Source organism: Camelina sativa, chromosome 7 (assembly GCF_030686135.1).
Source record: "Camelina sativa cultivar CO46 ecotype springtype chromosome 7, ASM3068613v1".
Lineage (NCBI taxonomy): Eukaryota > Viridiplantae > Streptophyta > Magnoliopsida > Brassicales > Brassicaceae > Camelina > Camelina sativa.
In genome coordinates this window covers 1,166,338-1,180,007 of record NC_141886.1, presented here as the reverse complement: position 1 = coordinate 1,180,007, position 13,670 = coordinate 1,166,338, and the positions used below count along the sequence as shown (strand labels likewise).

The following is a 13,670-nucleotide window of genomic DNA, read 5'->3' as shown; positions in this document are numbered from 1 at the left end:
GTCATGTAATATTCATAGCTACGTTAGATGCTGAGGGGCTATCTGGTGCTAATCCTGCTGAAGTACAGACTACAGAGCTTTGGTGTGTGTTTACTTCTCAGACTGAATTTTGAATTTGGTACTTATTACTGTTGTGGAGTCTCTGAGCTTTTCTTTCCTGTTATGTTTGTAGCGCAGGGAAACTGGATTGGATCTTCGAATCACTACACACTTTTAGATCCTCTAAATGGAGAACTTCTCATTAAAGTTGCTGAAAATTAATTTACTTTGTTTTGTTTATAATACAGAGGATATTATAGATGTACACATCGATTCACACGAGGGTGTTTAGCGGTGAAGCAAGTACAAAAATCAGATGCAGACCCTTCGTGTTACGAAGTCAAGTACTTAGAGAGTCACACATGTAACGGCAATTTACTACTATCAACCACCAAACACTCTGTCTCTTTGTCCAAAGAAGAAGAACGAAACAGAGTACCTAAGCTACATCATGTTAGAGAGCAATCCGAAGATACAATCAAACATATGAAATCTGAAGAATTGATGTTAAGTCTCGATGACTTGGAAAACAAGAAGGAGATTTTCAGAACGTTTTCATTTTCAAATCCCGAGACTGAGAATACTACTGGCTGGAAAAATCTGATGGAGAATTTTTCTCCTACAACAACATCAGAATCTGGAATCACCAACGAGTTGATATCTGCGTCCTCTGCTTCTGTTGCAAATTCACCCACCGAGGATTCGTGTTTCTCTTCTTTGAAAAATATTCTCGATTTAAGTTATGATTGATCTTTGATGTAATATAAGTAGCTCTGATTTTGTAAATTTGTAATAGTAGATTTCTTTGCTTCTTCCTCAAACCATAGGATCATCCTAAAGCTATTTAGTCACAACTGAATAGAGAAGTAATCTTTTTTTTAAACGCTATCTAGTAGATGAATCAAGTTTTCTAATTTAGTTATAATTAGATCCCAATCGCTTTTTAAGCCCAAATCTGGAAGATGAGAGACTTGGTGAGCAAGGCTATCGCTATCTATTTATGGAGAAGATTGTGAATATCAATTATTACTAATTCCTTTTTCTTTTGGGACAACGCATGATTCGCATTTGCTTCTTCTTTTTTCCCCCTTGTTCTATTATTTTAAAGTTCGTAAATCTAAGGTTTTGTAATATCTTTGGTAGGCGATTTAAAAAAAAAAAACACGAGTGGACCAAGAAAAAAACTTCCAACAGCAATGTCTCTGCTTCTCAGCCGCCTCTGGAAACTTTCTTCCCTGAAAACACCTATAGTCGTCGTAAGCTTCTCTTCTCCTGATCTCTCCAATGGCTTTGTACATGTTCTGTAATACTCCTTGTATAATGTCTGTGATTGTTACTACGCAGAGACACCTCACCGCTCGTTCTTTCTCAACATCCTTTTCGAAAAAGGTTTCCAGATCTACTTTGAGTAATGGGGATGTGGGATATCTCGAGTTTTTTGAATATCCTTATAATGGGTTGATGGAGGATCCAGGAACGATAGGATCATCCAAAGGAGCGGTTGCTACATTGAAGGAAGGAGTAGTGACTCTCCAAGAGCCTCCAAAGCCAAATAAGCCAGACGCAGATCGAAAACGCATGTCACTGCCTCCCCTTGTAACTCTACCTCATTGCCAAACCCAAATTGTAACCAACGTAGCTCTGTCATCCTTTTTCCCCGAGGAGGAAGACTTTGTTGTGGCTATCAAGTTCTTGGGACCTCAACTAGCTTATGTAGGCCTGCTCGAAGCTCTGAGTGGACCAACATAAGAATCACGGACCCGACTTTTTTCAATTCACGTGTCATGTATTCCGAGAGAGATGATATGTTCTCCATGCCGGCTTCTGGAGGCTCCTACATTGGATCATGGAATCTTGGAGAAGAGTCGAAAGACATTCACAAACACAAGATGAAGCAGTTGTGGTTTCGAAATAATCCCGAGCGGGTGCATTCAGAGTGGGAGCGCTTGAATTCGTATTGCACGAGCGAACACTTGGTGGAATTTGAACCCACCGGTGAAACTTTTTTGGTTAAGTGGTACACGAAGAGCAACTTCCGTAGAAAGGAAACGCAGCGCTTCATCGTATACAAAATATACGAGGACGGAAATGCGGTGCACACTAGTAACATTAGCAGTCTCTGTATCTCTCTCCACTCCAAGGCTGCAGCTATATGTGTCCAGTCTAGATATTTTTCTGAAGAAACAGAGCCAAACATCATTTTTTTCAAGGGTCTCCACGACTCCGGAATAGCCCATCTCGACGGCGCTCCACCACTCCGGAATAGTCCGAGCACAACAGCTAAACACTTTTTAGTAGATGAATGAAGTTTTCTAATTTAGTTATAATCGAAAAACAAAAAAACATTGCTATCATGGTTTATTATTCAGCACAAGCTTTTGAGAATATTATATATGGTGTGCACTAGTTACCATTATCTAAAACAAATAACTATCTAGAATTACATTGAACAAGTTATGAATTATAAATTATGGTTTTTCTACCTTTTATTGTTTACTAGCAGAATATTATTTGAAGCCGTGTTGTGTAAGTTTCATAGCCTTTTTTTTTTGTGTGGATGAGAGGTTGTAGAATTTCTCAGGAAACTTGTGAAATAATTTCTCTCTAACTTGGTCCTGGAAAATAAAACATATATGACTACAAAGAAACAGATTTAAAAGAAAGAAATAAAGCAGAGACTAGCCAAGGAGGTTCCATTTACTGTAGGTATTCAAGAAGATATTTGGATCAAATCTGATTCAGATTCAAGATGAAGGTTAGCTAGCTTTTTGATCGATGATTCTAGATACATTCCGAGATTAGTCCTCTGTGCATATAAATTCACATTCTTTATCAAACAACATTTCCTTAAAACAAAAGATACTAACGAAAGCAAATAAAACATATTTAGGATGATAACAATAACTCTAAATATAGTAAGGCACATGATAAGTGCCCATATTCGTAAATTTACGACCGTCGTGGCCCAACGTCAAACTAGCATGTCCGCGGTAGTCCCGACCCAAGACAAAGAGGCAGTTTGAGAAATGATCTTGCTGACACAAGCTAGCCTGAACACAGAAAGGTTCAGCCTCGGAGAGGAAGATGCAGAGATCTCCAATGTCACTAGTGAACTGAGCGTTTCCTTCCTCGTCAATTTTGAATACCATGAAACGGGGTGATCGGTACACTCGCATCATTATATTACGGCCGTACCCGTATATCCTGTTGTACCATTTAACAAGAAAAGTTTCACCAGTGGGTCTTGATTCCACCAAGTGTTCGCTCCTGCAACTTGAATCCAACGTCACCCACTTTGAGTGCACCAACTCTGGAGAATCTTGATACCGCAACTGCTGAATCACTTGGGGTTCTCCAATATTCCATGATCCAATGTATGTGCCTCTTGAAGCCGGCATGGAGAACATCTCATCTCTCTTGGAATACATGACACGGGAATTGAAGAAACCCGGGTCTGTGATTCTTATGTTGGTCCACTCAGAGCTTCGAGCAGGCCTACATAAGCTAAGTTGAGGTCCCAAGAACTTGACAGCCACAAACACAGTCTTCATCCTCGGGAGAAGAGGATGACATGGCCACATTGGTTACAACTTGCGTTTGGCAATGAGGCAGAGTAACAAGAGGAGGCAAGTAGATTCGCTTTGGATCAATATCAGACGCACTTGGGTTTAGATCATCTTGGAGACACACTATTCCTTCCTTCAATGTAGCAACCCATCCATTGGATGCTCCTACCGTTCCCATTTCCTCCACCAACTTCATAGGTACCTTCTTTTCCGTAACAATATTAGTTTCAAAAATAATATGTGTATATCTCTTGAGATTTCCGATATCCCCGTCCCTCAAAGTAGATCCACATCGTTGAGCACCGGCGATAACACATGGAAAGGTGTTTTCCAAAACGGAAGTTGAGAAAGAACAAGCGGTGAGGTGTCTCTGCGTAGTAACAATCACAGACATTAGAAGGAGTATTACAGAACACAAAGCCATTGGAGAGAAGAGAAGAGAAGAGAGCTTCGAGAGGCAGCTGAGAAGCACAGACATGGCTGCTGGAAGTTTTATTTTGTCCTCATGTTTGTTTTATTTGCCTTAATTTATACAAAACCCTAATTCTTGGGTTTGCGAACTGACCAGGAAGAAAAAAAAAGAAAGATCTTGCGTTGCTCAAAAAGAAAAAAGAAATTGGCAATAATTGATCTTTACAATATTATTCTCCATAGAGATAGCCTTGCCAAGCAAGTCTCTCATCTTCCAGTTTTTGGGCGTAAAAAGCGATTGTATAAAAGCGATAGTAATTGAATGACAACACATATATAAATTGTATACGACACATGGCTTAGTCTGAAAATTCTTCTGTACCTGCTCTCTTTGGTGTTGAAACTAGAAATGATACATCTATATTCTATGCTAGTATTTTTTTAGTAGTTTTAACAAACAAATCCTGGAATTGGAATATTTACGATAGCATGCCACTGCATTATATAACAAATTTTTAAAAAATCTAGACTTAAAATCGGGAAATGAGATCTATATATTTAAAATCTAGAAAAAGGCAACAAATATTTTCCATCATAAATAATATCCATATTAATTTTTGATTTTTCTTTTTAAACTAACGTTATTTTGGATTTTCTAAAGTATAGATATTCAAAAAAATATGTCAATATTTAAAATTATGATTCTCCTATCATTTTTGTATGATTTATTTCTAAATTATTTAAATCATCAAATAATACATAAAATTAACAAAATCATCTCCAAAGACCTTTTAAAAGCATTTTTAGAGAAATAAAAAGTTTTAGGTGCGAGACCCAAAATAACGTACTTGTTATATGTTAAAAAAAAAAAGAATACAAGGCAACTAGAATAATTCGTATTTGTGACTATGTCCTTTTTCTTCGTACTAAGTTTAGGTAGTTGAAATAAATAATCTAACATATATAGTAATACTATACCGGTAACATCAACGTAATGATCGTTGTAAATAATTTGAAAACGAACACCTAACCCGAGGACGCATTGAAAGCACAAAAAAAGATTAGGATAAGTATATTTTAAGAATAATTCTGAATTAGAGTGAAATTACAATTTAAAATTTGAACCATTTTTAAACTAATGGACGAAAATGATGTTGGATATGGGACTTTATAACAACAAACTCAAAAGGATCTCTTTATAGCCCCGTTGAAAAACTCAAATGCATTATTTAAAAGGCTAAACCTGACCGTAGCTATAGGTCGCTATGTTCTATAAATGTTCATATATCATACACATGGCTAAAGTTGTAATGATCATCTACTAAGATATGCGATAAAGTGAGCTCATTAATATTATGGAAGTGTTAAAGTTGTGAAATATTCATATGACATACATGTGATGAGTTTGTTTACTAATTAGGTTCGGATGTTAGATATCCAATTTCTACAATTGTGTAAAGTTTCCACAATTGTCATTATATTAGTTTGTGTTTGAAGTTATCAGTCATGCAGTACGTACGTAAAAGATCTTGTGAATGATGTCTGCAAAAACATGGCCAGGAAAGTGTTGCGGGCGGTGATGGAACTTGTAAGGCTTCGTCAAGCAACTGTGCGCGTGGCCGAGCTGTTAAGGCGAAAGGTTTATGCTTTATTGAAATCTTTACCGACCAACCAAACAAAGCTTCAACGTCAACCATCATGAAGAGAAAGCTTCAACGAGTGCCATGGTTGGGACAGTAGTGCTCTGCTCTCACGGAAGGAAGACGATCGGAGCCGTATGGTTGAGGAAGCAAAGGATATAATGCGTGATCGTGTTGGGAGACGGAGAAGGTTTGATAATGAAAACAATGGTTTAATTAGTAAACGCCAAATAAACCAAAAATGCTAACGAAGAAGCTAAGGTTAATTCTTGTTTATTTTATTTTATTTTGGTAATTATAGAAAGAAATATGATAAATTAGCTAGGAGATTATATAAATCTACCTTTTGTCGGTTACAAATATCATAAAGCAAAAAATCAACAAAAAAAAAAAAAAAACAAAAAGAAGAAAAAAGAGAAGGAAATTTGTACGGAACCGTCTAATCTATATATAACGGCTAGTCACCGAACCGAGGGTTGAGGAGGTTTTAATTTTAAGATATATGGACTTTAATTAGAACAAAGGAAATAGTTAGTCGTTATTATTATAAAGAAAAAAAAGAAAAAGGAAATATAGTTATGGGTAAGTACTAGAAAGGAAAAAGGAAAGATTGATTAATGACCGTTGAAAGATCACATGATCGAATCCTGACCGTCATAATACATTGTTGTCTATAAATAATGAATGCCCCACTCCTCTATCTCTTCTCTTCGACATCGACTAAACAAAAAAAAAAAAACGCTTCTTCGTCTTTTTTTTTTTTTTTTTTTTCTCTTTTGTTCTCCGTTGTGGCTTGGCTGGTGGTGGTGTGATATTCCTCTGAACCCGGCGCTGCGTCTCTGATTGATTTCATGGTTCGTTCGTACAACTGTGATATTCTTCTTAGGGTTTGGTTTGATCCCTCTCTCTCTCTCTCAATTATTATACCTTCTTCTTCTTCTTCTTCTTCTTCTTCTTCTTTGATTTTTGTATGTTTTGGTTGTAACTAAGTTTCTTATTTCGTGTTAATGCAGGAGGTGTTATCACGCGGAAGCTAATTCTCATGAGATCCGATTTCATCGTTCCGCCTCCGCTTCTGATGAATTTTCACTCCTCCTTCCTAGGATTCTGATTGAATTTTCAATTAGGGTTTCTAATTAATTGCATCGTTAATTGCTTTTTTTTTGTCTTACTAATTGAATTTTCACTTAGGGTTTCGCTTTTGTTTTGTTGATTTAAGATTTTGTGAGACGAACATTGATCGTTAGTCAAGTGTTTTCCCCCGGCCAATTCTTAATTCATATATGTAAGCAATTTTGTTGTTGTTGATGTATATATCTAAACCTAAAACCATCTTCTCTCTTTGATGCAGATCGTCGTGGTTCCGTTGAATCTTATCTTCTTCTGCTATCATCATCGATCTGTTTAGGTTGGTCTCTTCTTTTCTTTTTCCCTTGACGATTTTTATCAGAGACTTGCCATTAATTGTTGGTGAGGTGTGAACGATTTGTTCTCCTGTGTTTAATACTGTTCTTACACGCACCATGTTTGTCACTTATATGGAAGCTTCACTTGGCTCCTTTTGTATCCTTCACTTGGCTCCTTGGCTACTACGAGAAAGAGAAATGTTATTACAAAGGGCACATTGTAGGATCAGTCTTCTGTTTCTTTTTTTGCAGGTTTGCATAAATTGGATGTGTTTGAAAAGCTTGAATCTAACTATAAGGTATGAAAAAAAAAACAATTACATTAAAATTATTTTTTCGGAGCTCTTCACAGTAACAGTTTTGAGTTATGTTTTGTTAGGCTGAAGAAAAGGTAATGAAGAAGTTGCAGAAGGAGAAGAATCTGATAACGGAGATTATGACCAGGTTCAACTTATTTTCCAACTCTTATCTGAATGTTTGGCTTTCTTAAATAAGACTTTTTTTTGTATATAGGATCTTAATTAATGGATTTGTTGTTTTTTTTGGGAGATTCTGTGAAACAACTATCTACAAGAAAACAACTCATCACCGGGGAAAAGAAGAAGCTCAATCTTCGACGCAAAGATTCCATTGTTTTTTAATTTTTTATTTAGGTGCTACTGAAGTGGACCTCTACAAGGCACCAGAATTGTCTCAAGCCAAATGCAGTAATCAGATTAATGTTTAAAGGCAATTTCCATTCTTAGTAATCATTTTGATACTCAAATGCGGTCTCACGTTCCTCTTATTATAGTTTTTATTTAATGTGTTGATTCCTTTCACTGCAGGGAAACGAGTGTTATATATTTTAGCTAGCACTACTAATTTGATTCAGCAAAATCAAAGTCATCACAATGCAAAATCTAGATGATGGAAAATCAAGACAGGCGAGCCAATTATAACATACTCTTCACTCCATAGCTTCAGCTTTTGCCTTCACCAAGGTCTGTTTCTACATTGGATTGTTGCTACATTCAAACCTAACAAGGTCTGTTTCTCTGAATCTTCCATCTGTTTTTCTTTTCTTACGGATCCTACAATGTGCCCTTTGTAATAACATTTCTCTTTCTCGTAGTAGCCAAGGAGCCAAGTGAAGGATACAAAAGGAGCCAAGTGAAGCTTCCATATGTCATGGAAGCAATGATTGAACTGATGACACCGGGTATTTTCTCTGTTCCTTTCATTCATTCCGTTAAAACAGACAAACCGCATTTCATATACTCGATTTTGGTTGTCTGGTTTAAAGTCTGTCTGACAGAAGAAAGGGACACTTGTCTTAGTCTATGTGTTGCTCTAATATGTGTTTGGTTCCTACAGACAGGAACAGGCTTGTCAACCCCTTTAACATCTTCCTCAATCCTTCAATTCAACTCATCAAAGGATTTAGCTGATTATTTGGTTCACTTTCGAGCTGATAATATAGTTAAAGATGCTGAGTTTATTAGAGTTCATCTTGTTCCTAATGTCCATCCTTGGACTATTTTGGGTCAGGTAATTTGTCTCTGTATTGTCTATTAGTCAATCTATACTTCAGTTCTTTTCATCTGATTTCTTGTTTAACTTTTTTTTTCTGCAGAGTTTTGGTGGCTTCTGTGCACTTACATACTTGAGCTTTGAGCCAGAAGGACCGAAACAAACTACTGCTAATAGCTTGTACAGGTGTCCTAGTATTTCTAATTATATGACTAATTACTTGTAGCTTGGATGATTAGTTCACATTGGTTAATTAAATTACGGTTTTGGATTTTTATATGTAGATGCTATTTCCATGGATGTTTGATGAGACTCATGCCTTGAAGCCATTCAATGCTGCCGCTGCTGATCTCTTGGCCAAGATAGAAGCTTCACCTCCCTATTACATGATTGCAAAACCATCGAGACTTGTATGTATGAAGCCAGGAACTGTCATTGGAGCCATTTAAAGGTGCCGCTTCTGATCTCTTGACCAAGAAAGAGGATTCGCCTCCATTATACGATAGTTGCATTAGCAACTAACAAGGTCTGTTTCTGAAATCTTCATCTGTTTTTATTTTCTTATGGATCCGACAATATACCCTTTGTAATAACATGTCTCTTTCTCGTAGGTGCATACTGGCCATGGAGGATACACAAGGAGCCAAGTGAAGTGCCCAGATGTTTGTTCTGTTGACTGGTGGACTCGAGGTAGAAGGCTGCAGCGCTAAATTTAAAGGCCAAGGTTCCATTTTTATTCTTTGTTTTCTATCTTACAAGTTTTTCTTTTTCCTCTCACGAAATTTTACATCAATTTCAGAGCTGCAGTCACCGGTGCTCTTCTCCATGAGGCCATATACTGTGAGAAAAAGGTTTTTATGTTGGCCATGGAGGATACACAAGGAGCCAAGTGAAGAGCCCAGATGTTTGTTCTGTTGACTGATGGACTCAGGGTAGGAGGCTGCATAGCCAAACTCAAAGGCCAAGGTTCCATTTTGATTCAATGTTTTCTATCTTACATGTTTTTATTCATCCTCTCTCACGCAATTTTCTGCAATTTCAGGCTTGTGAATAGCGAGAGTTCCTTGTACTCAGAGATGCAGTCACCGGTGCTCTTCTCTATGAGGCCTGTGAGGTATAGGGTTTTTTATTTTTCCTTCTTCAAATTTCTCAATGTACCCTTTGTAATATCATGTCTCTTTCTCATAGGTGCATGCTGGCCATGGAGGATATACAAAGGAGCCAAGTGAAGAGCCAGAGATGTTTGTTCTATTGACTGGTGGACTCGAGGTAGGAGGCTGCTTGCAGATAAGGTTCGATTTTTTCACGGTTTGTCTTCTTTTTTTTTTCTTTTTTTTTTTCGTTTAGGTCTCTGTTGGGTGGTTTTCTAATATTGATTTTTCTCTTTTTTTTTGTGGTTGTTTTTTCTTCTTTGTGATGTTCTGTGTTGAGTAGTTGAGACGAGAGCTATGGATTTGGGTGAAATACAAGACTGGTTTTGGCCTTGGAAGAAGATACACATAACAAAAGGAGCCAACTGAATTGCCGAGATGTTTGTTCTATTGAATGGTGGATATTAAACTTAAAGCTTTAAAACCTGGCATTAAACAACTGAGTAAGTCTCGGTTAGGCAGTCTGACAAAAAAAGCAAGGGAAGCATATGAGAAGCTTTGTAATCTGTAGTAGGCAGTCCTTTTAAATCCAACGGGAGCAGCAATGGAAAGGGAGTCTGAAGCCTATCATAGGTGGGACACATTTGTCGGGGCTGGAGGAAAAGTTTCTAAAACAACGATCTAAGCTACACTGGTTAAAGTTTGGAGATGGTAACAACAAGGTCTTTTACAGGGCCGCCAAGATTAGAGAGGCTAGAAACGCCATCAAGGAAATTCGGTGGTCTGATGGCTCTGTAGTTGACACTCTGGAGGGAATTAAAGTGGAGGCAGAGCGTTTTTTTCTGTGAATTCCTAACTCACCAACCGGACTGTTACCATGGTCCTTTGCCAGATGAGCTTACTTCTTTGTTGTCTTATCGCTGCTCAAAGATAGATAAGTCTAAACTTGTTTAAGAGGTTACCGCAGATGAGATTCGTGAGGTTCTTTTTGCTATGTCCAAGGATAAAAGTCTGGGTTCTGATGGTTACACAGTGGAGTTCCTCCCAGAGACATGGAAAATAGTGAAGGAAGATATTGTGGTTGCTATTCAGTCTTTTTTTAGGTATGGTTTTATCCCAAAGGGGGTGAATACCACCATCCTAGCTCTGATACCCAAGAATGAAGAAGCCATAGAGATGAAGGATTATCCCCCTATCTCTTGTTGTAATGTGATTTACAAGGTAATATCGAAGATTCTTGCCAAAAGACTGAAGCTTGTTCTCCCGGCTTTTATTTCGCCAAATCAATCGGCTTTCGTCAAGGATAGGCTTATGATGGAGAATGTGTTGCTAGCTTCCGAAGTTGTGAAAGATTATCACAAGGAGACTGTCTCCTCTCGTTGTGCTTTAAAGATTGACATCTCGAAAGCTTTCGGTTCGATACAATGGCCATTTCTTCTCTCTGTTTTGGCAGTTATAGACCTCCCGGAACCGTTCATTCAGTGAATCAAACTTTGCATCACTACTCCGTCTTTCTCAGTTCAAGTTAATGGCGAATTAGCTGGTTTGTTTCCTAGCAAGAGAGGTCTCCGTCAAGGTTGCTCCTTGTCTCCCTATCTGTTCGTTATCTATATGCAAGAGAGGTCTCCGTCAAGGTTGCTCCTTGTCTCCCTATCTGTTCGTTATCTATATGCAAGTTCTATCACAACAACTTGACAGAGCTGCGACGGAAAAGAAAATTGGCTACGCTACCACCCGCGGTGTGAAAAGCTGAACCTCACGCATTTGTGTTTCGCTGACGATCTGTCGGTGTTCACAGACGGGACCAAGAGGTCTGTTGAGGGTGTTCTACAAGTATTTGACCATTTTGCTGCGATCTCAGGGTTAACAATCAGTCTTGAGAAGTCTACGCTGTATATGGCAGGGGTGAGTTCACTCCTTCGAGCCGAAATTCAACAATCTTTCCCGTTTGCATCTGGTAGCTTACATGTCTGCTATCTTGGTCTCCCTCTCTTAACTAAGAAAATGACAACCAGTGACTATGCTCCTCTGCTTGATCGAATTCGTAACCGTATAAGAAGCTAGAACCTCCTCTCAACAGGGGACAGAATGCTAAGTTGGAATGTGGGAGCAACTCAACCTGTACTTTATGTCAATGTTCTTTGGAGACTCGCGACCATTTGTTTTTTCATTGTGGTTACTCTCGGGAAGTATGGACATGGCTGACCTTCAAGCTGCTCTCTACACACTTCACAACTTCATGGCATCGTCTTTTGGAGCTATTGGTAGACACGACGTTGGGGCATGATCGACTGTTTCTGCTGTGATATGCATTCCAGCTTTCAATACACTCTATATGGCGGGAACGCAATGGGAGGCGACATGGTGAAGCTTCTCTTATGTCAGCGCAACTAGTTCAATGGCTGGATCAGGAGTCTACTCTGTTCAACTGCACAGGGATAAGAAGTTCGATTGTTGTCTGCTCAAGTGGCTTGCGACCCGCTGATTACGATGGTTGATAGTCTCTGGCCAATACCCAACATGTTACTTTATTTCTGATCTTGTATACTAAAACGTTCAAACTGAGGATGCACTTGTTGTAAAAACGAAAAATCAACTGTACACAAGTTCTTAAATACAACAAATGAATCGAGTCTAAAGCTAAACCAACTATCTGAAGCTAAACCAACTCTAACCAATCTATCATAACCAATATATATGATATCTAATAACTTGTCATATATACATTGTTTGTACCGGGGATTACACAACACTAAGTAAATAAAGATTTTGGGGAAAGAGTGAAGCTGGTTCTTTTATTAACGATAAAAATGTGAGGTCGTCACTTAACACGAGTCAAGATTGAGCTCGTCAGTTCACAGGAGAACTAACAAGCTAATAGTGACGAGCTCGGAAGCTAAAAAAAATTATGCAGAAGACAATAACAGTTTTCGATGCAAAGTAGTGCTCTCTAGGTATTGTCCGGGGGTCAGGATGGTGATCCCAATAAATGCTGTCGCGTTTTATAGCGGACTGTTGACCTAGGGTTTCCGGTGTGAATTGTCGAGATTGCCCTTTGCACAAAAAGAATGACTTTTCCCAATTTTATTGGGCCGAAATCACAATTAACGAGTCTTGTTGGACCGAGTGGCATATTGGGTGCAGCCCATATCCAACATACAGTATGTCGAAATTATTTTTACACCTGCCGGATCAAAAGCTCTGAAGGCAAAAAGCAGAGTACGCAAAATACAGAGGCGTTAAAATCTATAAGTCATCACACATGCTTGCCACATATGATTGAAACTAAAGTGGATTCATAATAATACACGGGCCACATATGATTGAAATCTTTCTATCGTTTATGACACTTTTCGTGATGTCAAAGGCGCCTTTATTAGGAGATTGATTCTCATATTCAAGACACTATGTATCCTCCTCATATTAAATTTAGGCAACCAATACGCCTAGGCTACTTAATTACCAGCTTTAAGCTCTTCCAACCGCGCAAGTTTCATGTAGGCCTTCTTAACTTAGATGTAAGCGCTGCTGACGCCTAAATATAACAAGAATCGTTTAGGAAAAAGTCGTGATGATATATAACAAGTCAGTTTGTAAGTCTGTAGGTACAAATGGGATGGAGGTATCTGATATATCATGATATAGGTTATGTTTTTAGAGTTTTTGATACTTTTTAGTATTTTTTTGAGTTTTTGGCAGAGACATATGCTATTTACGATGAAATTCAAGCTTAATAGAACATTTTGGAGCGTTTTGGAGACATTTAATCATTTAAGCATGATCAAAGGAATTGGTGTCGATCGACACTAGAAGAGATAGTTTTCCCCATTGGCCGATATTGCTTAGGAGTGTCCGATGTTTGTTTCCATAAAGTTTTTTAAAAAGAGAGTATCAATCCAATTTCTGAATATTCAAAGCTGGCCCAGAGTTTTCTTTATTTGCAATGAAGACTTTGTTCGTTTCTAAGTGTGATTTTTAGGTTACTGGTTATACCTATGTTATATT

At 38.1% G+C, this 13,670-nt stretch overlaps 1 long non-coding RNA gene and 3 pseudogenes across 11 annotated transcripts; 3 read left to right on the top strand and 1 right to left on the bottom strand.

Annotated features, from left to right (window-relative positions):
- Positions 1 to 282: 282 nt before the first annotated feature.
- Positions 283 to 922, top strand: LOC104704157 (putative WRKY transcription factor 46 pseudogene; annotated as a pseudogene). The gene has a single exon (XR_015562908.1). The product of XR_015562908.1 is annotated as a putative WRKY transcription factor 46 pseudogene (transcript).
- Positions 923 to 1,235: 313 nt separating this feature from the next.
- Positions 1,236 to 2,345, top strand: LOC147940714 (uncharacterized; annotated as a pseudogene).
- Positions 2,346 to 2,749: 404 nt separating this feature from the next.
- LOC147940713 (uncharacterized) lies at positions 2,750 to 4,083 on the bottom strand (annotated as a pseudogene).
- Positions 4,084 to 6,363: 2,280 nt separating this feature from the next.
- Positions 6,364 to 12,310, top strand: LOC104699740 (uncharacterized). Of its 10 annotated transcripts, none has more exons than XR_015562775.1 (16): positions 6,364 to 6,510; positions 6,670 to 6,941; positions 7,008 to 7,064; positions 7,315 to 7,361; positions 7,442 to 7,506; positions 7,612 to 7,791; positions 7,890 to 8,089; positions 8,180 to 8,263; positions 8,419 to 8,592; positions 8,678 to 8,760; positions 8,859 to 9,100; positions 9,186 to 9,298; positions 9,374 to 9,540; positions 9,617 to 9,688; positions 9,763 to 9,866; positions 10,009 to 12,310. It is a non-coding gene; the product is annotated as an uncharacterized LOC104699740 (long non-coding RNA). The 10 variants fall into 10 exon arrangements; XR_015562779.1 differs by having other exon boundaries at positions 9,763 to 9,882; XR_015562781.1 differs by having other exon boundaries at positions 6,364 to 6,548; positions 9,186 to 9,264.
- Positions 12,311 to 13,670: the final 1,360 nt, after the last annotated feature.